The 22,903-nt window shown below is 51.7% G+C and overlaps 1 protein-coding gene across 3 annotated transcripts in view; it reads right to left on the bottom strand.

Annotated features, from left to right (window-relative positions):
* COL26A1 (collagen type XXVI alpha 1 chain) overlaps window positions 1-22,903 on the bottom strand; it is a 140,955-nt gene that overhangs the window by 103,615 nt on the left and 14,437 nt on the right. The gene's annotated exons all lie outside the window — the stretch shown is intronic.

Consider the following 22,903-nt stretch of genomic DNA (forward strand, 5'->3'; position numbering starts at 1 on the left):
AATCTAAAAATAAGTCCCTGTTGCAACATCAGCAAGATGGTGGGACAGGAGGTCCCCCACTCATATCTCTCCTCAGTAACGATAATTTGCCAGCCCTCCATGGACAAAAATGCCCTTGCGGGAGCTTTGGGATTTTTACAAACCGTGCATCTGATAAGGGGTTAATATCTGAAACATACAAGGAACTCATAAAACTCAATAGCCAAAAACCAAATAATCTGATTTTAAAATGGCCAAAGGGCCTGAACAGACATTTTTCTAAAGACATACAGATGGCCAAAAGTATATGAGAAGGTGCTCAACATCACTCACCACCAGGAAAATGCAAATCAAAATGAGAGACCACCTCACACTCGTCAGGATGGTTATTATATCAAAAGGACATGAGACAACAAGTGTTGGCGAAGGTGTGGAGAAAAAGGAACTCTAGTACATTGTTGATGGTAATGGACATTGGTACAGCCATTATGGTAGGTTCCTGAAGAAATTAAAAATGGAACTACCGTATGATCCAGGAATCTCACTTCTGGGTATATATATCCAAAGGAATTAATATCAGTATCTAGAAGAGATGTCTGCATGCCCATGCTCATTGCAAAGTTATTCACAATAGCCAAGATGGAAACAACCAAAGTGTCCATCCATGAATGAATGGACAAAGACAATATAGAAAATACACACACACACACACACACACATACACACGATGGAATATTATCCAGCCATAAAAAAGATGGAAATTCTACCATTTGCAATAACGTGGATGAACCTGGAAGACAATACCCTAAGTAAATAAGCCACAGAGAGACAAATACCGTATGATCTCATTTGCATGTGGAATCCAAAACCATCCAACTCATAGAACCAGAGAGTAGAACAGGGATTGCCAGGGGCTGGGGAGTGTGAGAGATGGGGAGATGCTGGCCAAAGAATACAAATGTCCAGGTATAAGATGAATAAGTTCCGGGGATCTAACATACAGATTAGATTTATATGTATGTGTATTATTATATTATCTGTGTATTATATATATAATCACGTGGTGATTATAGTTAATAATTCCATATTGCATACTTGCAATTTGCTAAGAGAGATCTTAAGTGTTCTCACCACAAAACAAACAAACAAACAGTGGTAACTATGTGAGGTGATGAATGTGTTAATAATCTGTAGTAACCATTTCACAACGCATATGTATGTTAAGTCATCACGTTGTATACCTTTGGGGGAAAAAAGCGTATTGTACAACCTAAATAACACTTTTTAATTTTGTCACTCATAACTCAATCAAGCAGAAAATGTAAATAAAAAAAATAAAAAATCAGTCCCTAACAGCACTGGAAAACAAAGAGGCCGTGGTCGAGAAATTTTGAGGAACACTTGAGAGACTGAAAGTAGGTGGAACTAAGTTGAAAGAGGAAAGTCCAACCGGAAACAGGGAAGACTCCAGATCGGTGGTAAATGTGGGCACAACTTGGGAAAAGAGCTCATGTGGCTAATGGGGTAGGGGAGGGACCCAGAGGTGACTGTCAGAGGACCATGGTACAAGGAGTCAGACAGGTAGGACCCGGATCCCTACCCCTGCTGGTGTCAAGAATCAGGCATTAGATTCACCTGCCTTGCGGCAGGTGTGGTTGGAGAGGGTGCTCCAAAATCTGATGACCCCCAGGAGAAACGGAGACCCTCTCAAGTTTATACAACTGAATTCCTTTTTTAAAAAGATTTATTGATTTGAGAGAGAGAGAGAGAGAGCTAGAGCAGGAGGAGGGGCAGAGGGAGAGGGACAGAGAGGCAGAGAGGCAGACTCCCCGCTGAGCCTGGAGCCCAACATGGGGCTTGATCCCAGGACTCTGAGATCATGACCTGAGCCGAAACCAAGAGTCGGAGGCTCAAGCAACTGAGCCACCCAGGTGCCCCTATACAACTGAATTCTTGCACACTCCTTCCCTACCCCTTACCCATACTACCAACCCTCCAAGAGGCAAAGCAGCAATAAACAGTAGAGCAGAGACGAGCCAGTGGAAATCCCCAAATACCAAGAATTTCAAAGTATTCAAGAAAAAAAAAGGCCAACACCATGAAAGAAAAGCACCAACTCAACAGACAATAAATCACACCTCAGGAAAAGATAATAAAGCAAACCAATGAAGACAATTTTTTAAAACATAATTAATGTCCTCAAAGAGATAAGAGAATTGTGCCCTTGTAAAAAATATTATGAAATGGAAAAAACGAGATCTCTTGGAAATGAAACATACGACTGTAAAAACCAAAAGCACAACAGATGGGCTGAAAAATCAGAATAGACACAGCTAGAGAGTTAGCGGACGAGCCGGAAATCCGAGCCATGAACTTTCCAAGGATGCACTGCAGGGGGAAGAGGAGGTGGGAAGTGTGTGTGGGGGGGGGGAAGTGAGAGACCCAGGGGAGAGACCACGTGCCGACATATGTCTATTAGTAGCTCTGGAATGGGGGATTGGAGAGAGCCAAGGGAAGTACGTACTTGAAGAAAGAATAAAGAGAGTTGGAGAAAGACATGATTTCTTAATCCAAAAGAGCCCACTGAGTGTTAAACCAGATGAACACAAACAGACATATCGTGCTGAAATGTCAGAACCCTCAGGATGGAGACAAAAATCCCAAATGCTGTAGAAAGGAAAGTAACGCAGATTACCCACTGAACTGAAATTAGAGTTCTCATCAGCAGCACCAGATTCATCAAGAAACACAATGGTTTCGAATTTCGGAGGGGAAATATCAAGCACCCAGAATTCCACACCCAGGCAAGCTCTCCTTCAAAGGCAAAGGCAAGATAAAGACATTTTCAGATGCACAGGAACTCGGAAAGCTTACCAGTCACCTTTTCTGAAAGAATCACTGCAGGATGTACTCCAGCAAAATAAATGAAGGATGCAGAAGAAATATATTACATATGAGAAGCAGTTATGAGCAAAGAAAGAGTAATACGATTTAATAACAGCCTAGCTCTAAAATCCAAAGTGATCTCAGTAAGGAAGAGAGCTGTAAGAGGGACAGAAGGAACGAAAAGTTGCTGGGGGTTGAGTCTTGTTTAAGGAAAGGACATGAGTGCTTTGCAACTTCAGGTATAGCAGAAAAATACACAATTAAAATATACCTTTCAGTTTGAAGATAAATACTAACAAACCACGAAAGAAAAAAAACAAAGAAAATTTGATTAATCCAACAAAATGTTAGAAAAGCAAGAAGGTAGCAAGAGAAAACACAGTAATTAGAAAACCTTGGCAAGAGAAAGAAGAAAAGAATCCACAAAGATTCGAGCAGAAATGAATGAAGCAGATTTACTTTAAGAGAATCAACAAAACATGTTTAAAAAAAATCAAATAGACAAAGCTTATAGCAATTCCTAATGAGAAACAAAGACACAAGAGAAAAATTCCAGAGACTTAAAATTATACGTAAATTTTATGTGTGATCTTGCATCAAAATTTTTCAAAATCTGGACAATTTTCTAGGCAAATCTCTACTACCAACATTTGCACTGTCAAAAAGAGCATAGAAGTAATCGAAAATCCATCCCTCTCCCCAAAGATACCAGGAGACCTAGTTCAAAACCTGGGTCTGCCACCAACCTGCTCTGTGACTTGAGCAAAGTGATGTCCCCTCTCTGAGCCTCAGTGAAATAAAAAATCTTACCCCTTAAGTTTACTGCAAGGGCTATGTGAGCAGATTCAGGTTAGTGGTGTATAAATCATGTGGCACTCGCTACTAAAGTATCCCTGATTGGCTGGCTACCAGATCCCCACAGTGTCCATAAAAGCCTAGGGACTGATCTTACACATTTTGGAGCTTGGCGGAGTAGTGGGCAATTAAACCTCACTGCCCATAGCTCAGACTTGAGGCTGAGTGGGGAAGGGAATCTAGCCTTCCAGCCCAGAGGACCAGCAGGGTCCCACCTCTCCAGTACACACTTCCGCTCTTGCCTCTGCCGGATCAGTCCGGAAATTGTGCAAGATGGTGGCATCTAAGCCCTTCCTTCATCTCTACTGGGGATCATTGGTGCCATCTCAGGCACTGAGCGTGATTCTCTTGGGGATGAACCAACCCGAGGACAATGCTCCATCCCGACATCCGCCCCTGGTGTTCTGGAACAGACAGACCAGCCAGCCTGGTCTCCAAATCACGCGGGGTCAGGGTTGTCTATAGGGAAATGAGCTGTGAATTGCAAAACATTTTCAAATGCCTCAATTCATCATCTGCAGGACATCTGATCTTTTAATGGGCTGTAAATGGCTTCCCAAACTCAAAACCTGGCCAAAAACAATGAAGAAGGCAGGCAGAGACAAGGGAAAAGGGATCTAGGCCTTCTCAGATGGAATTCAAAACCTTGTTCATGTCCAGGCACCACGGTTCCAGAGAATCTTGGTGTCAGGCACTCTTATCCCGTGTGGGGTCCCTCTTAGGATCCCCATGTCCTGAACATTCCGTGTCTCCTGTTTGTGGGTGGTATCACAGCACCACCCACCCCCACCCCTGCTCATGGTGGGTGCATACAGAGCTAATAAGGACCACAGAATAACTCCAACAGGAGACTGGCTTGGCAGGAGACATATGTCCCTTTTAAGATCCTTCTGGAAGGACTGGCCCAAGATCACAGAATTTGGGAGTGGCAGGGCTGGTCCTCGAACTGCCTGGCAGTGAGGGTGCCCTCAGCAACCTTCATCAGGATGGGAAGGGGCTGACATTATCTTTGAGCAGCAAATGTCTCTTCCATACCTCCCCTGCCCCTCCCCAGCTGGGTTCTCATGGAGGGTCCAGGATGGGAAACTTCCTCCCAGCCTTGGGGACAGACGGGCTCCCGTGCAGGTCCCTTTTCTTATGAGACGAGGTCCACTCCCTGATGGGGTAGAGCCACTGACTTGGCCCTGCTCCACCCACCTAGAGGCCGCTTCTACAGTGGTCTTCACCCTGCTAGTGTTTGGCTCCATGACTTGGCTAAGCTCCGAAATTCTTAATTTAGGGTCCTTTGGGACCACGAGTGCTAAGTGGCTTCAGGATATCACGGCACAATGGAATGGAGGGTCTTCAGGACACCCCTGGCCCAGGCCCACCTCTGAATATAACTAACCCAGGGAGATGCCAATATGGCAACTTCTCCTCCCCGGAGCCCTGGTCCCAACCCAAGCACTGACCCCCCGAGCCCCCCAGTTCTAGCTGAGCTTTGCCTTGGGACTTGATCTCACTCACACTTTCCCTCCATCCCCAGGACCCTAAGCTCTGAGCCCGAACCAAGCCCTGGGGCTCTGACGGTGTCCTCCCTTCCCGGGAGGATCACCCAGTCTGCCCCCTTTCCCCTGTCCCATGCTCTGCTCCACCGTCATGCTAAGTCACCTCAGTGCTTCTCCTTGAACCCCAATGTATAGGCCCTACTTGTCTGGACAGTGGTCACACATCATCATAGCCCATGGGACACTCTGAGACATACCATTTCAATCTGTCCAATACTGAGCGCATCGCTCTCCAGACCCAACTGGGTCCATCTTGGTGACCAGCATCACTAAACTCCTGGTCCCTTTACCCAGAATGCCCAGCGGCAAATTGCCACAGACTCCACCTTCTCCCTCCCTCACTCCATGTGGCCACTTAGCCCCCACGCCAGGCAAGTCCACGTCCTCCACCCATCTCCTGCTCCATCTTGATCTTGCACCTGGACGGCCTTGGTGCCTGCTGGTCTACCAGCCTCCAGCCCTATCTCCCTGCAGTGAACTCTACATGCCACCAGAGGGCACTCCCTAAACCACAAATCTGTCCTGCCCCGTCACTTCCTTTCCCCATCCTCCACATCTCCCACCCACCTCCCTTGGTACCACCTCCTACCACGCTCCATCTTGCCACACACACTGTCACAGTGTCCTCCCTGGCGTGCCGTCCCACCGTCTTCCATTTGGCCAACTGTTATCCTACGAGTCTTCATTCAGGCTCTGTCCCCTCCTGGAGGCCCTCCCTGACCCCCTGGCCAGGAAGGGACCCCTACCTCAGGCTCCACAGGCTCCCGTGCATCCCCTGATCTTAGCCCCAATCATGCTAGAAAACTATAGGCTCCCAAGGACGGTGGACCCAGAACAGGCCTCATGAAGTTGTGCTGATCCGACCCCAAGCCCTATGTCCCAGCGGGACTTTCTCTCACCCACTTGCACTCACTCACCAAAAACTGTTTCTCGGGCTCTGCTGGGTGCCAGGCCCTGAGCCCCAGCAAGTTCTGCCCCCATGGCTGGGGCCACCCATCTCAAGGTTAAGGGCGTTGAGTTTCAGGCCCCCCTCCGCCCAGCCCTGATCATTCTAATTACCTGGCCATACTCTGCCCAACCCCCAGAGGCCAGTTCCAGGGGTTCTGCAGGCCAACTGGGTGCACGCAGCTCTGTGAGAACCCAGATTTGCAGCCTGAAGGCAATGGCCACGTGGATGGTTAATCTGGATGACTCTGAGACCATGCCCTTGAAGCAGAGCCCATGGGGCTTAGCTGGTCTCCAGAGAGATGCCGGCAGAGGAACCAGATCCTCGCCCCTTCCCAGGACAGAAAGAATAGCTCAGGTACAGAGTCAGCCCACCTGGCTTCTGGCCATGCAGAGACCCTCTCCTGCGGGCAGAGTCGGGCTCAGGACCCCAAGACCTGTTTTGGGGTTGGCAAAGCAGTCCCATGTACTGTTATGGGCTGAGATGTGTCCCTACCCCCAAATTCATATGTTGAAACCCTAACCCCCAATAACTCAAAATGTGACTGTATTTAAAGATGGAGTCTTGGGCCACCTGGGTGGCTCGGTTGGTGAAGCATCGGACTCTTGATTTCAACTCAGGTCATGTTCTCAGGGTTGTAAGACCGAGCCCCGAGTAAGTCTCCACGCTCGGCGGGGAGTCTGCTGGGGATTCTCTCTCTCCCTCTGCCCCTCCTCCAGCTCATGCACTCTCTCTAAAATACATAAATACAACCTTAAAAAAAGTCTTTAAAAAAGGAATTAAGTTAAAATGAGGTCAGTAAGGTGGGCTGTAATCCAGTGTGACTGGGGTCCTTATAAAAAGAGGAAATTTGCAAATTATGAACACAAAGTTGTACAGAGGGAAGACAGCGTGAAGATGCAGGGAGAAGGCCATCCTCGAGCCAAGCAGAGGGGCCTCGGGGGGAAACCACCCTTGTCAACACCTCCGTCTTGCGCTTCCAGCCTCCAGCACCGTGAGGAAATTCATTTCTGTCATTTAAGCTCACCGCGTGTGAGACTTAGTTGTGGCGGCCCCAGGAAACCTGCACGTACGTGATCTCACGTAATCTTCACAACAATTCTCAGGTAGGCGCTTTACAGAGAAGGAGGCTGAGCCTCCAGAAGAGACAAGGTCACACACTGAGCACGTGGTCCTTTTAGACCCTGAAGCTCAGTCTTCAATTCGACGCTCCATGCTGCACGCACCTTGCCCAGGAGGCCAGCAGACAGTTAGAGAACTAGTACAAAATCACCCGGCAGGTGCTTAGTAGCCAAGTCCCTCTGGGAGCCATCCCACCTGCAAACCAGGAAGCCGGAGGGACCCAGTGGTCTCCCACGTGGGGTGGGAGCTGTCACAGATCAGGAAACGAGGCGTGGGGCGAGGGCAGACAGAACACGTCCCAGGCCACCCAACAAGCCAGCCAACGCGCACCCAAGATTCAAGCCCAGCCCTGAGCGGCTCAGCTACACCTGCCAGATGGACTTGAAGAGCACCTGGGTCTTGGCAAATGGTGGTCTCTCCACGTGGGGCCATGCTGCCTGGAGGGGGCCGGGCAGCAGATGGTGCTGGAGGCAGCGGGCTGCTGACGGGAAGCACAGACCAGGAGCTGGTGCACACGGGGGCCTGGGTCTTGGCAGGGAAGAGGGATCCAGGCTAGATCTCCCCAGCCTGGAGCAAGGAGCCAAATCTAACAAGATGAAACATGACCGGGTGAATGTGGAGTCCGGCCCTGCGGCCCCAAAACCCAGCGGACAAGCCCCAGATGGGGCGTGGAGGTTCTCGCCAACAATAAGTTCAGTGCGAGTCAGTGGTATGTGCTGTATTCCGAAAGGCAAAGGCAATCTCAGGCTGTCTTCGTGCAGAATAACGTTCAGAGCACCCTGCTCCCCTCCGCACCAGCCCATGGGGTGTGGACACTGGGCCGTGCCCCAGATCCCCCTCCGGATCGCCCTCAACGAAGGGCTATCAGCGGTCAGACCCTCCCAGTAAGAGCTGCCTCGCCTGACATCCTGCTCTCCCCAGGGTGACCCTGTCCAGGGTCTGGTCCATGCACGAGTTGAAGGGCCCAGCCGTATGGACGCCAGGACAAGTTGAAAGGTCCACTGTAGCCGCAGGGCTCCCTGGGGAGGCTGGTGGTAGCTGTCACTGGGCCTGCATCCCAGCTCAACTTCTCCTTCTGACTCCCAAGTCCTTCCATGTCACCAATCCCAGGACACATCCTCTGTGCTGGACCCCGTCTCAGAATCTGCTTCCTGGGGACTCGGCCTGGTGTCTGCTGTGAGCCCGACAGGGAAAGAAATAAAGTGACACCCGGCGCACTGGGAGGAAAGCGGTCTATGTCCTAGAGGCTAGGGGGACGAGGAGGCCGACCCGTAGAGCAGTGAGTGTCCATGGGAAGAAGACGGCTCGGAAGCCCAGGATCTGGCCAGGGGGAGAAGAAGGCCCCATACCCCTCGCATTCACACCTGCCCTTTCCAGCAGGTAAGAACAGTCGGCAGTGGGTCCTTCAGATAGAGTGAGCAGAAACGCGCTGGGGGCCGCAGCGGGGAGAAGGCAGCTCTGAGGGGCCAGCTCTCCACGGGAGACACCTTCAGGTGAGACATGCTCAAGTGGCCCCAGGGGCCCCAAGTCAGCTCAGAGCATGGAGCCGCCTGGGAGACTGACCTCCAGAGACCAGACTGCCACACAGTGTCTCCCAACAAGGCAAGTGTCCCTGTGGCTGGTGTTTCTCTTCATCTCTCAACCAGTGAGCCGCTGTCCGGAGTGACGGTTTCGTTCCTGTAAGAATAACTGAGTGTGTGATCCACTCAGTCCTGGTCAGTTTTTAGGGCCCAGAAACCAGTAGGAGCGTTTGCTACGCAGAGAGTTTTGCCTGCGCTCCCTGACAGATTTTATTGGAACTGTCGTCCATTTCGAGGCAAGACCAGGGAGGAATTTAAGTCATTTTAAGGTCACTGACTTTCAGAGGGATAGGCTGCTGATCTAAAAGCCCGGCAGCAACCGACCCAATCTTTCTGTAAAAACAGGGGGGTGATGACGTGGACTGCGGGGTCCAACGCTGAAGCCGGGTGGGAAAAGGAGGCGTGTGGGTCTGGATGCGGGTCCGCAGGCAAAGGGGGGAGCCAGCGTGCCCCCAGACAGCACAGCTCTGCTGCTTCCTGTCTACATTCGTTCTCTAGCACTTTCCATGGTGGGGAATTCCTGAGGCCTCCCCCACCTGAGACAAGGCTGGAAGAACCCCATACAGAGCATCAGCCACTTACAGATTGAATTTCCCATTCGCACGGGGGCAGCTGAGGGAGCATACGACTTGGCGGAACAGAGAGCGTGGCTTTGAGCATCTCAAGAAGGATCCACGATGACTCCCATTAATGAGAGCGCCAGAGGAAACAAGTTGCCAGAGTTTGGTGCCAAACGTCCTCCGTGGGATCAGCATTCCTGAGGCCACCTGCCGAGAAACGTTCCGGCGACACAGATTCCGCGACCAGAACTGGAACTCACCAGACCTTTTACAGAGTGAGGCGTGTCCGCCTTGGACCGTGAGCCATTTGGCCTGCAAGCAACCTCTGTCGAAGTCAGAGGTTTCTGTGTGGCCAAGATCAGGACAGGACCGAGTTGTGTGTCCTTGGTGGTCCTTCTCAAGGGCACCATCTCTCAGAACCACCTTCTGACTCGGGTCCTGTGGGGATGGGCCCAAGAATATGCACTTGTAACAGTCTTCCCAGGGATGCTGGGTGAGGACAGTGACGCTTTCCACCCAACGGAAGTTGGAACCGAAACAGGAAAAAGAGTAACTGACATTTACCGAGCGCTTGGATGTGCCAGGTACTGGGGCAAGCGTCGGACACATCTCCTCCTGTAATCCTTATAGAAACCCACCAGGGAAGAGCCACCACCATACCTGTGTTCAGAAGAAGCCAGCCAGACTAAGCAGCTTCCCTCACTCCACCCCTCCGCAAGGAAAAATGTATGCTTACCACAGTTGGAGCCACACTGAAGGGATGGCCTCATTTTCTCCCAGTTCTGTTTCCTGAGACAGAGACTCGGGTTGGCCTAGCTCCTCTTGTCCACGCCAGGCCCCCGCAGGCCTGCTTGCCTTGGGGCAGACGCCCACCCCTGGTCCAGTCAGGTGTGGGGAACTCGCATGGCACAGAACAGGGGGTCTAGGGCCCCCTGTAGCGGGCACTCTGGGGGACTGTGCCTTTTAGAACAGACAGTGAGGGAGTTGGGTGCCTAACTGGCCTCTCATATATGACACGTGTGTCCCCAGTAGTCATCTCCTCCTCCTCCTTCTTTGCTAACCGACCCCAGTTTTCTTCAGACTCTGGGCATCAGTAAGTTCAAAAAAGGTGGGTAAGACCATAATCTCATTGGTTGAAGTGTGGACATGTTCATTCATGTCTGGTTAGTGACAAGTAAGGGGAAGTCAACCGAGGGGCTTCTGCAAAATACCACCCCTTATGGGGGAGGGAGGATTCAAGAAGAGAAGTTCAGGCCTTTTCCTGTACACAGGTGGATAAGAATGTGATGCCTGGAGCTGTGGCAGCCATCTTAGAGCCACGAGGGAAGACAGCCTAGGGAGAGCAGAGTAAAAAGCAGGGTCCTTGAGCATTTGATGCTGCCGGATTAACCAACCCTCGAGCCACCCATTTCTCAATATGTGAAATATTAAATGACTTTGTTGTTTCAGCCTACGTCAGTAGGGTTTTTATGATTCACATTTAAAAGCATCCCAGACAAAACAACCCACTGTCAGAGCGTACTATCAAGGTGTACAAATGTGAGACCAGGAGGCCTAATTTGTGTCCTACTTGCACCACTTACCACCCACATGGCTTTGGGCAAGTCTCAACTTCAGAGCCTCAGTTCCTCATCTGCAAAATGGGAGCCCACTTTCCAAGGGCTGCTCAAGAGCAGTAACACCTATGTGAATGAATACAGACATATGGGCTGCACAGCTCCAGGCAGAGGGTAGGTATTACCACTATGCAGACTGCCACCTCTTGGTTGGGGTTTTAGGCTCCTCTGGATGTAAACATGCTGCTTCCATAAACTTCAGTGTAGGACATGCCCTGTGTGACCCCCACCGATTGGCAGCCAAGGTGCCGGCTCTGGATGGCATGGGCAAAGGTGGCATCACCCACTGTTCCCACAGAGGGACTTGGATGGAGAATTATGAAAGGTCTGCACTGCAGGGGGCAGGTCTTGCAAAGATCACCTTGTCCCAACCCCCTCTTTACAGGTGAGACAATGAGGCCCTCCAGCGGGAAGGACCCACGGTGGCACAGCAAGCTGGTGGCAGAGTCAGGACGAAAGCCAGGACTCCTGGTTTTAATTTTCTCCCATCCTCCCACAATCAACAGGGAGACTGGCTCCCAGTGTTCACTTGGGGGAAAAAAACTAATAAGAATCTGAAGAATGTGGCTGCCAAGAGGGACGAGGGTGGAATTTGGCATCCGATACCCCAAAGATCACACACAATTACGACCCCACAAGTCTCTGGTGAGCAGAACACCTTTTGGACCTGCGTCCCTTTCCAAAAAAAGCGGGGCTCCGTGTCCACACGCCGGGCCCAGCTGGGTGGCCCCCCTGCATCCCGCAGCTGGCTTTGAGTCTCGAAGGAGCCCCTCAATCCCCCCGCAAAGGGCGGGCCCGGAGAACTTGAAGCAACTCAGATTCCGGTGGGGAATGAACACGGCATTCCGAATTAAATCCTGCTGTTTATGGAGTTCGCCTCTTCCTTGGGATCGCTGCTTCTCCTGGAGCCTGCTTTGTCTCCCTAGTTCTTCGAGGCGTCTTGCCACCAGCACTCATGGCTGGCAGCTCAGTAAATCTCCCCCCTCCCCAGCGGGTAGTGGGGAAACATGGGTTTGACACCTCCGGACCTGACACTCTCCACCTGAGACAAGTCAGTGGGTTCCAGAGGTCTTCCTAAAAGAGGAAGCCGGAGCCCTGGGATCACTGTGTGACCATGGACTGGCCCCATCTCTCTCTGGACCTCCACGTCCTCCTGGCAGCATTGGAGCTGGGGGGTAGGGTTGGGGCAGAGGCTTTTAGAGGCCATCACGTTCACCTTGACAGAAGGGCCAGAGTGACGCTGCCTCTCGCCCAGAAGTCAAGACTGTTGGGAAACCAGACTGGCCAAGTGCATGTTTCTTCGTGCCCTCCAGCCGGCCAGGGCTAGGTTTCTACTGCTCACGGGGCTGGAGGTGCTTACCCCCTCTCTAGGCAGGTCGTTCTGCAAAAACACCTGCAAAGTCGTCCCCAAGCCAGGGGCCCGGTGAGACCTTCCAGCAAAACAAAGCCACTTGTGTAGGGCACGTGATGGGCAAGTACGTGCTGCGGTCCACCAGCCTGGTCTACCTGCCGACTTCCGGGGGGCAGGTACCACGACTGAACCCCTGCCTCCCCGGCCCCTGGCCCCAGTGTAGCACACGGTGCCCATCCATGAACAGGTGCTCACTAGACAAATGAATGAAGAAAGAAGGGACAGTGGTGGTGTGGACTCCTGATGCTCTCCCCTGAGGTCTCCATAACTGAGCCATCTGGCCCTCCAGTGGCCCGTCTCCCCAGCCTGAGCTGTGCCCCTCCCCCCACCTGGACCCTTAGCCCACAGCAGTGTCTTTTAGATAAGTCCCCTCCTCCCCACCCAGCCCCTCCTCTCTCAAATCTCTGCTGTGCCCTTTGGACAAGCTGGACCTCTCCCTCTTGGTGCCCCCAACTGTGCCCACCTACTCACAGCCACTGTGCCCCCCCCAGGGGGGTACACCACCATCTCTTTCTGTGTCTGGTCCCTGACAGCAGAAACCCACCCAATTTGTATCTCCGCGGCCGCACCGGGCATCAAGTAAGCGTTAAGTAGAATGTTTGGGAAGTTCAGTGGGACAATTAACATACGTAAACTGTGTGTTGGAAGAAACAAGTTTAGGATCTTTACATTCAAATTCTACCTTACCACCAGATTCTTTCTCATGGGAAAGCAGCTTTGAAATTAGAATGAAGGTCCATTAGGGGTGCCTGGGTGGCTCAGTGGGTTAAGCGTCTGCCTCTGGCTCAGGTCATGATCTCCGGGTCCTGGGATCGAGTCCTGCATCGGGCTCCCTGCTCAGCGGGGAGTCTGCTTCTCCCTCTGCCTGCCTCTGTCCCCAGCCAGGCACCCTCAGCAGCCAGGGGACAGCGATCGAGAATCCGACACGCACCAGGGGGCCCTCATCTCCCTCCCTCCCCAGGATGTCCCCACACTGCTCAGTCCCCAGGCTCCAATGCAAGCTCAGCACTCCACGTACAAAAAAGGCTTCTTTCCCGAGGCTCTTCTCTGGAAAGCACCTCTCAACCCCCTCACCCGCAGTAAGGCTTACTGCCATCCCCTCAGCGCCCACCTGGCCACCGCCTCCCCTCTCACTCCTGGGCACCCTCCGTCTGGGCCTCACAGGTCCCTCCCAGGACACACGAAATCTGATTTCCTCCAGACTCCCAGCACTGGTGCAGGGCAGGGATGGAAAAGACGAGACCATGCCGACTCCGCGCACCCCCAGCATCCAGCATCAGTGTGGCTCCAGGCAGGGCTGAGGAACGAAGCACGTTCCAAAAGCTCTGGAACCACCAACGGGGCAGCTCTGTGGGGCTGGAGCGGCCCCGGGGGTTCCAGCCTCGGCCTGAGGCCAGGGGAGACAGCAGAGCAGTTTTTAAGCAAGGGCACGACGTGAACAGAGCTGAGTTCCAGAAGGTTTCCCCCAGCAGCCCCGATGGGCACGGCCCCAGGACGGAGAGTGTGATGGAAGGCAAACGCCCCCCACCTTTCCCCTCTCATCTGGCTCCTTCTCCCCAGGTGAAGGGGCACCGCCGTCCGGCCACAAGAAAGACACAAAATCACCAGACAGGAGAGCCCATTTCGCCTCCAACCCCGATGATTAAAGGGCTTCCCTCCCAGGAACCCCTGCAGACGGGGGTGGGGGGTCCCCCACAGGGCCGCCAGGAGGGGCAGGCCTCCACACCTCACCTGGTCCCAGGAGCCCACAGCAGGGTCCAGCGAACGTGCTTCTATTTGTTTGTGGTTTTCGCCGTGGGATCAACACACATAATTAAATCCATTGTGGGCTGCAGAATGCTCTGAACCAGGCCACCCAACGGTCACACACGAAAAAGCTGCAAACTAATGACTTGCAGTTTTGCTGCTTTCAGAAAGGGTTCTTTTAATCAGTCCTGTGGTGGGGTCGCCGAGCTTTTTGGTTAGAATTCCTGGGGATAAGGTTTTCTCCCCTCCAGGAGAGACCTCACAGCGGCACGTTTGGACACATGTGATGGTGAGGCCTGGAAACCCGCTGCTTTTCCCCCCGTCCCCTCTAAACCTTTACTGAAATACACTTGACTCACGAAAAGCTGTAGGTAATTAATGGATACAACTTGATGAATTCGGAGATAAATATACATTCCACAAACCAGCACCACAATCTGCCCCGTAAACATACCCGGCCCCTCCTTCTTATTTATTATTATTGTTATTTTGTGATAAGAACCCCTAAGATCAGAGCTACCCTCTTAGCAAATGTTTAAGCACAGTGTATACTATTAACCACCAGCACCACGATGCACGGGTCTCTCAGATGTTCCTCTCGAGTAAATGAGACTCTGTACTCTTGACAAGTGCCTCCCCATTTCCTCCCTCCCCCAGCCCCTGGCACGCACCCTCTCACTCTCGGCTTCTACAAATTCGACTCTTTGATTTTACGGGGTTTTTTTTAAAAAGATTTTATTTATTTATTTGAGAAAGAGAGAGCGAGGGGTGGGGAGCATGAGAAGGGGGAGGGGCGGAGGGAGAAGGAGAAGCAGGCCCCCGCGGAGCAAGGAGTCAGATGCGGGACTCGATCCAAGGACCCTGCCTGGGATCAGGACCTAAGCCGAAGGCAGACGGTCAACCGACGGAGCCACCCAGGCGCCCCTGATTTTACGGTTTTAAGTTTGACTATTTTAGATCACTCATCTACATGGGATCACGTAGCACGTGTTCTTCTGCGTCTGACTTGTTTCACTTAGCATACTGTCCTCCAGCTTCCTCCCTGTTGTCCCAAATGGCGGGACTGCCTTCTTTTTTAAGGGTGAGTAATATTCCAGCGTAGTCGTAGAGACCACATTTTCTTCATCCATTCATCTGCCACTGGATGGAAACCTGCTGTGCAGTGACAGAAAGTTCCAGCAGCAGCTCAGAAGACCAGAAAGTCTCCTGCTTTCTGATCCTCAGAAACTCGGGAGTCAGGACAGGACAGGGGGGTCGTGACTGTTCTGCAGAAGAAAAGATTGGGGTTCAGAGCAGGGACGTGGTGTATGGCCTTGCTGTTGCTGCTGTAACAAATTACCTCCAACTTGGTGGTATAATACGGCCTGTATTTATTATCTGATAGCTCTGGAGGTCCAAAGTCCAAACTCAGTCTCGCCGGGCTGGAGTCAAGGTATCGGTGGGCTGGTTCCCTCTGGAGGCTCTGCATTCCTCATTCCCTTCTGTGCGTCACTCTGACCCCGTGCTTCTGTTGCTGCATCCCCCGTCCCCTTGGACCCTCTCGCCTCCCTCTTAACGGGAGCCTTGGGATTGGGTTGTGCGCACCCCGATAATCCAGGACCTTCTCCAATCTCAACATCTGCAAAGTGCCTTTTACCAGGTCAGGTCGCTTATGCACAGGCTCTGGGGGGATTAGGAAGTGGACATCTTCAGGGGCCATTATTCTGCCTCCCACACATGGCTGGCCCCAGGCCACACAGCCAGGAGGTGGCCACGCTGGGCCCGGGGAGGGAGGCCCAGTTCCAACAAGTGGAAACTGGGTCACAAGACTTCGTCACGCTTTCGGGGTTCCCAGACATCCCCATACATCTGGTTTGGGGACACGGGTCAAAGGAACAGGGTAGACGTCCTGTGGACGGGATGCAGGAGGTGGGTGCATGTGGCTCAGGAATGCCAGACCCACCCCCCTCAGGGCTCCTGTTGTTTCCATCAACCCGGAGAACCCTCCCACCTCTGCACCCACCTCCAGAGTCCCAACTCATAGCAACTTCTCCCTTCTCTGCCTAGAAGGACCTCCTTCCCAGCCTCTTCCATCCTCCCGCTCTCAGGCTCACCCCACCCCCAGCTTCCATGCTCCCACACTGCTCTGCCGTGCCCCTAGAATGCACACCCACAATGCAGCAGACACAAACACATGTGGCTCTCTCCCCACCAGGCCACTCATGTCCCCTTATCTGTGTTCCATTCGTTGCTCATGCTCCACCCTCGAGCACCGAAGGGTCAGACAGCTCAGGGGTTAAGGGCATGAGCTAGGACAGCCTGGGTTCAAATCCCGGCTCTTAGCTCCATGACCCTGGAGGGGATGGGGAAGCTATTAAATCTCCCCTCAGTTTCCCTACCTATAAAATGAGAACACCTAGCGGCACCCAGGTGGCACAGTTGGTTAAGCGTCCGACTCTTGGTTTCGGCTCAGGTTCTGATCTCAGGGTCATGAGATCGAGCCGTCGTGCTCCACGCTCAGCGGGAGTCTGCTTGGATAGTCTCTCCCTCTGCCCCTTCCCCCGCTCACCTGCTCTCTCTCTCTCTCAATTAAATAAATGAATCTTAAAATAATAATAATAATAATAATGGTACTTAACCCATGGGGGCATTGTGCGGAACAAATGAATTAATGTACCCAACACACTTAGAATACCACCTGACACATAATAAGCATTGATTCAGTGTTTGCCATTTTAATGAGGCATCGAAGGTGTCTGTCCCGGTCTCTATGCTCAGGAAGCTTGTAGCCTAACAGAGAAAACAGATATGAAATAAACCATGAGTTCATTAATTACTGAGTAGATGGTGGATAGCAGTAACACACACCCCTGCCTGTGTGCGGCCCACGTGGGTCCCCATTGGCTAAAAACAGTGGCTCCTGAAGACCCCAACTGCCTTATCAGCGTTTGCTCTTGAGCTGGCCACATTCACATACGGGCTCACACAGGCCCCTGTGTGTCCGCTGTGTTTCTAGTTTCTAGAAACTTGATGCTCCAACATTTGCCCTATAGGCACATGCCAGACACGCCTCGCTCTGGACCACCCAAGGATGCGCCTGAGTCACCTGGCGAAGGTCCCGCTCTCGGGGCATGGCGTTCAAATACAAACCAATCGATCCAGAGGCCATACCCAACTGCCTCCTTCTGGGGACTCTCACATTTAGGGCCACTACCCACCTGCCCTATTCACCCCAGGGCCGGGTACCACACACAACAAGGGACAGCCCCTCTGCCCCAGAGCCCACTGGAGTTGTTCAAACTAGCCAGCCTAAGCCTGCTTACTTTCCCTCACCTGTTCCTTCCAGCAAAAGCCACAAGGCTTCCTGTTCCCCACCACCACCCCCAAGGAACCCCGGTGCTTCCTCATGTGACCCTGTGCAGCTTGGCCTGCCTTCTATTCTTGGAACTGTAAATAGTAAATATCTATACCTCCCATGTTCTATGCATACAGTATGTTCTAGAACGCCACTGTGTCCATCTAAACACAGACCCTATGCTGCACGATGCAGATGGCGCAGGATAGGAAGCCAAAAAACTCAATTCCAGCCCTGGCTCAGCCACTCCCCAGCTGTGTGACCCTGGACCCACCCCTCTTCATCTCCCAGCCTGTTTTCCCGGGAGGATGACAGTGGAGGGGGGGGGTGCCCAGCAGAGTAACAAAACCTGTCCCTGCGATGAGGCATAGTCAGCCTAACACTACCCCAAAGGTAACGTTTGGTTCCCAACTGAAGCCTGCAGAGTTTGAAAGGCCTCTAAAATTAGATCCAAATGCAGAGATTGCTCCCTCCTTCCCAGAGAGTCGGGGGGAAGACCTATGTGCAGACTATCCAGGAAGATGAAGAGTCTCCTTTCCTCTTGAAACCTCCTGAGTCCAACTATCACTCAACAGGACCCGTACTGACACACACCCAAAATACCCATGGCTGGGGCAGGACGGAGTGTGGGCTTTGAGGGGGAAGGTCACAGCCCCTGCCCAGGATGAATCCACAGCCCAGACGAAGTCAGTCCCTCAGGAAGGTAAACAACAACCAGAATCCCCACCAGGCCCCAGCACTTGCGGCACAAATGGGGTGACTCCCCCCACCCCCCCAACACACACATTCCCACATGCCCTTGTGTGTGAGCAAATTCCTCAGACCAGAGAACTCCCATCCTGTGCTGGAACCCCCAGAGAGGCAAACAAGCCTGTGTTTTTCTTAGCCATCTGCTCCAGCTCTGTGGCTTAGGCCCTCCCCCAGCCCCCTTTCCTTCCGCCACCCCGTCCCCCATGAGGCTTCTGTGACCATAGTCAGGCACCACTGACCTCTGCACAGAAGGCTTTCGTTAGCGGGTCAGGCCAGAGAGGCAGGGCGCGGGCAAAGGGCACAGGCCACAGAGGAGACGAGACCTGAGGAGGGGAGACACTCTCCTGAAGGAGCCCTGAAGCCACACGGGGAACAGAGGGGCCCAGAGCTCTGGGGATCTGTGAGAAGTCCTCCCCACAAAGCCCAGCCGGCCACACAGCCCCTGCAATGGACCCTCCTCTTCCCAACTTCAGAGAAGGGGTTCCCAATCCCTGAGACCACACCAGATATTTACGTTGAGGCTGTCTCAAGGAATTTTCTCGAAAACTCCCCCTTCTCCACCCACTCCCACTTCAAAGGGAGAAGCAAGCCCCTTAAAGCTGGTGGCCTCTGTGGCTTCTTTAAAGTGGCTTCTGGAAAGCTGGTCTGGCAGGAACAAAGCAAAGACAAGGACCTCACTCTGGGACCCCTCTGAGAAATTACAGACCTGCTCTGGAGGAGGGACGAGGCGGGTGCCTCAGTTTCCTGAGTGGGTCAGGCACTGGCTGGGGCATTCCCTTGTTTTTGTCCCCAGTTGTTTTGCACCTGTGACCAGGCTGAGGTTTGTTGCCCCAGGCACTTTGGGTCTTTGCTGCCAGTGGGTGTCCGACCCACATGAGCCGCTGGACCATGTGGCACTTGCCTCCGTTAACCCCACAGTTCCTAGCACTTAGGAGGCCCACTTAGAGCATTTGAGACTGAATTCCCTACACAAAACAGCAGTCTCTTCTATCCCGGGGTCTTTGGAGAAAGGCTCTGGTTTTCATCTTCCCCAGGTAATCCCTCTCCCCCTCCCCCACCCACCCCTCCCCCACCTCCTTGTTTTGCTCACAAAACCCTTCCTGGTTCAGCGCAACGAATGACGCCGGTTAAAATATCAAGTCAAAAGTACATATTATTGAAGTCATGGTTAAGTTGGAGGGAAAGGAAAGGAATTTCTAAGAAACCAGAACCTAACAGAAAGAATGAGTTCATAGGAATAAACTCACACTGCCAAGCGTATTGATCCCTGGCAGTCCAGCCTGAGGAGGGTGGGAAGTCAGGTGGCGGATTCCAGTGTAAAGCCCCGTGGCAGAGGTAAGCAGGAGAGGTACACAAATGTCTCAGCCTTGGCCCTGGGGCAGAATTCCTAACACCAAGCCTCGTGCACCCTCCACCTTTTCTCAGAAAGCTACTAAAGGATGTATTCCATTAAAATGAGGTAGTAAACCAAAAACAGTGGATATGAAATGCAGGAAAGAGGGGGTCCAACACAGGGGAGAAGCTTGGGACAAAGGAAATCACCAGGATGTTGATGAAGAGCAATCCCAAGATTATGGGTTTCAACTTCTACCTGGACAGATCTCAGCAGATCAGAGGTCTGGGCAGTAACTACTCCAAAGAGATGAGAGTAGCAGAATATCTAATGGATTATCAGGAGGAAATCTGCTTGACTAGGGAAGAGTTTAGTATATGTGCTGCTGAAGCAAGCACTCGCCTAGGGAAGAGTTTAGAGATGAGTTAATAACCCCACAGCAAGAGGCACCTGGGTGGCTCAGTCAGTTAAGCATCTGCCTTTGGCTCAGGTCATGATCCCGGGGTCCTGGGATCGAGCCCCAGGTCGGGCTCCCTGCTCGGTGGGGAGTCTGCTTCTCCCTCTGCCTCTGACCCTCCCCCTTGCTCATGCTCTCACTTGTGCTCTCTCTCTCTCTCAAATGCATAAATGAAAAATCTCAAAAAAAAAAGAAAAACAACCTCCAAACCCCAAAAACTAACCCCCAAAATAACCCCAAGCCCCAAATAACCCCAAAGCTAAGTGAACAAAAACAGGAAGGGTCAACAATGTGGGCAGGGAGAGGAAAAATCATCATAGTGCACTCTAAGGCTCAGCTATCACTAGTCATAATGCAAGTTCTGAGTATCGAGCTACCCAAAATTGTGTATACAAAAGTGCCAAAGAGCAAAATGTAAGTCTAAAAGATTAAAACTCTTCGGGCAAGACATAGAAGAAAACATAGGGAAGAAGTTCCACGATATTGGAGTCCGCAATGATTTGTTGCATATGGCACCAAAATCACAGGTAACAAAAGAAAAATCGAGATAAACTGGACTGCATCAAAAATGTAAAACCTTTGTGCACCAAAGTACATAATCAACAGAGTGAAAGGCAACCCATGCAATGGGAAAAAAATTTTGCAAATCATATATCTGATGAGGGCTTAATATCCAGAATATATAACGAACACTTATATGTCAACAGCAAAAGCAACAAAAAAAACCCTGATTTTTAAATGGGCAAAATAACTTGAATAGATATTTCTCCAGTGATGAACACAAATGGCCAAGAAACACATGAGAAGATGCTCAACATCACTAATCACTGGAGAAATGCAAATCCAAACCACAATGAGATTAGGATGCTACTTTACACCCATCGGGATGGCTACCATCAAAAAAAAAAAAAAAATCAGGGGACACCTAGGTGGCTCAGTTGATTCTGTGGCCAACTCTTGATTTCAGCTCAGGTCATGATCTCAGGGTCACGGGGTTGAGCCCCACGTCTGGCTCTGCGCTAGGCATGGAGCCTGCTTGAGATTCTCTCTCTCTCTCTCTCTGTCCCTCTGCTCCTCCACCACCTCGCATGTGCACACCGTGTGTGTGTGTGTGTGTGTGTGTGTGTGTGTGTGTGTGTCTTAAAAAAAAAAAAAAAGATCAGGGCGCCTGGGTGGCTCAGTCATTAAGTGTCTGCCTTCGGCTCAGGTCATGACCCAGGGTCCTGGGGTTGAGTCCTGCATCGGGCTCCTTGCTCACCAGGGAGTCTGCTTCTCCCTCTCCTTCTGCCCCTCCCCCCGGCTTGTGTGTGCTCTCTCACTCTCCCTCTCTCTTTCTCGCAAAAATAAATAAAATCTTAAAAAAAAAGAGATCAGAAAATAACAAGTGTTGGCAAGGATGTGGAGAAATCGGAACCCTTTTTCGCTATCGGTGGAAATGTAAAACAGAGCAGCTGCTGTGGAGAACAGTACGGCAGCTCCTCAAAAAATTAAAATAGAATTACCATACAACCCAGCCATTCCGCTGCTGCATATCTACCCAAAAGAACTGAAAGCAGAGATTCAACGAGATATTTGTACAGCCATGTTCTCAGCAGCATTATTGACAATAGCCAGAAGGTTGAAGAAACCTAAACACCCATCAACAGATAGAAGGATAAACAAAATGCGGTCCATACATACCGTGGACTATTCTTCAGCTGACACCTGGTACAACATGGAGACCATGATGCTAAATGAAACCAGCCAGTCGCAAAAGGGCAAACAGTGTATGGGGTCCCGAGAGGAGTCCAATTCATACCAACAGAAAGTAGAATGGTAGTTGCCCGGGGCTGAGAGAGACGGGGTTGGGGAGTTAGTGTCTAATGGGTCTAGAGTTTCTGTTTTGCAGATGGATGGTGGGGATAGTTGCACAACCATGTGAATGTGTTTAATGCCATGGAATTGTACGCTTAAAAGTGGTTAAGATGGTAAATGTTAGGTTATGTGGGTTTCGCCACAAGAAAAGGAATAAAAAATTTAAAACTTAAAAAAAAATGGAATTATAAATGATTTCTTCCTTTCCACTTTCCCCGTATTTTCCAAATGAGCCGCAGTAAATATAACCAGGAGAAAATAAACTTTTGTCTGAAAGAAAATGCGTCAGGCCCCTTTTACCTACACGTCTGGGCTGGCCACTTGGAGTCCGGGCCCCCACTGCTCCCAGGCCTGCTGGGCCAAGGGCTTCCATCAGCTTTCTCTACCTGACATCAACATTTGGTTTCCATTCCCAGCTCTTCACATAATTCTTGGAGATCAGCTCCTGCTGGTTTTGGGTCCAGCGGAAAGAAAGCGGCTCTTGGGAGAGTCAGCTTGCATCTCGTGGGGGTGGATTTGGCTTGGCCAGTGGTGAGCTGTTTTGCCCAGACACTCCCAGGCCCCCAGAGCCCATCCATCCTGCAGGCTACCCACCCACTGTCAGCAGGGCAGGTGAATTTCCTGGTGCGCTGTAACCCAAGCCCCTCTCTGCTCCCCATGGCCATGGCCAGGCTCTGTTATTAATCTCAGGGCAGATCCAATGTCCAAAGCGGAGACAGCTGTCCCTACGTGCAGCTGCCCCAGGCCAGCAGGCAGACAGTTTCCAGCATTACTGCCTCCCTGCCAACGGCCAGGCTGAAAACTGAGTTTTCCAGCCAAACCTCTTATTCCTGCAACTGCCTGGACCCTCATACCCCGTCAGGGTCCCCCGGGCTCCCTGTTCACTCCTCAGTTCGTCCCCGGTTAGAATGCAGCCCTAGACTCCTG

This window comes from Zalophus californianus, chromosome 10 (assembly GCF_009762305.2).
Source record: "Zalophus californianus isolate mZalCal1 chromosome 10, mZalCal1.pri.v2, whole genome shotgun sequence".
Lineage (NCBI taxonomy): Eukaryota > Metazoa > Chordata > Mammalia > Carnivora > Otariidae > Zalophus > Zalophus californianus.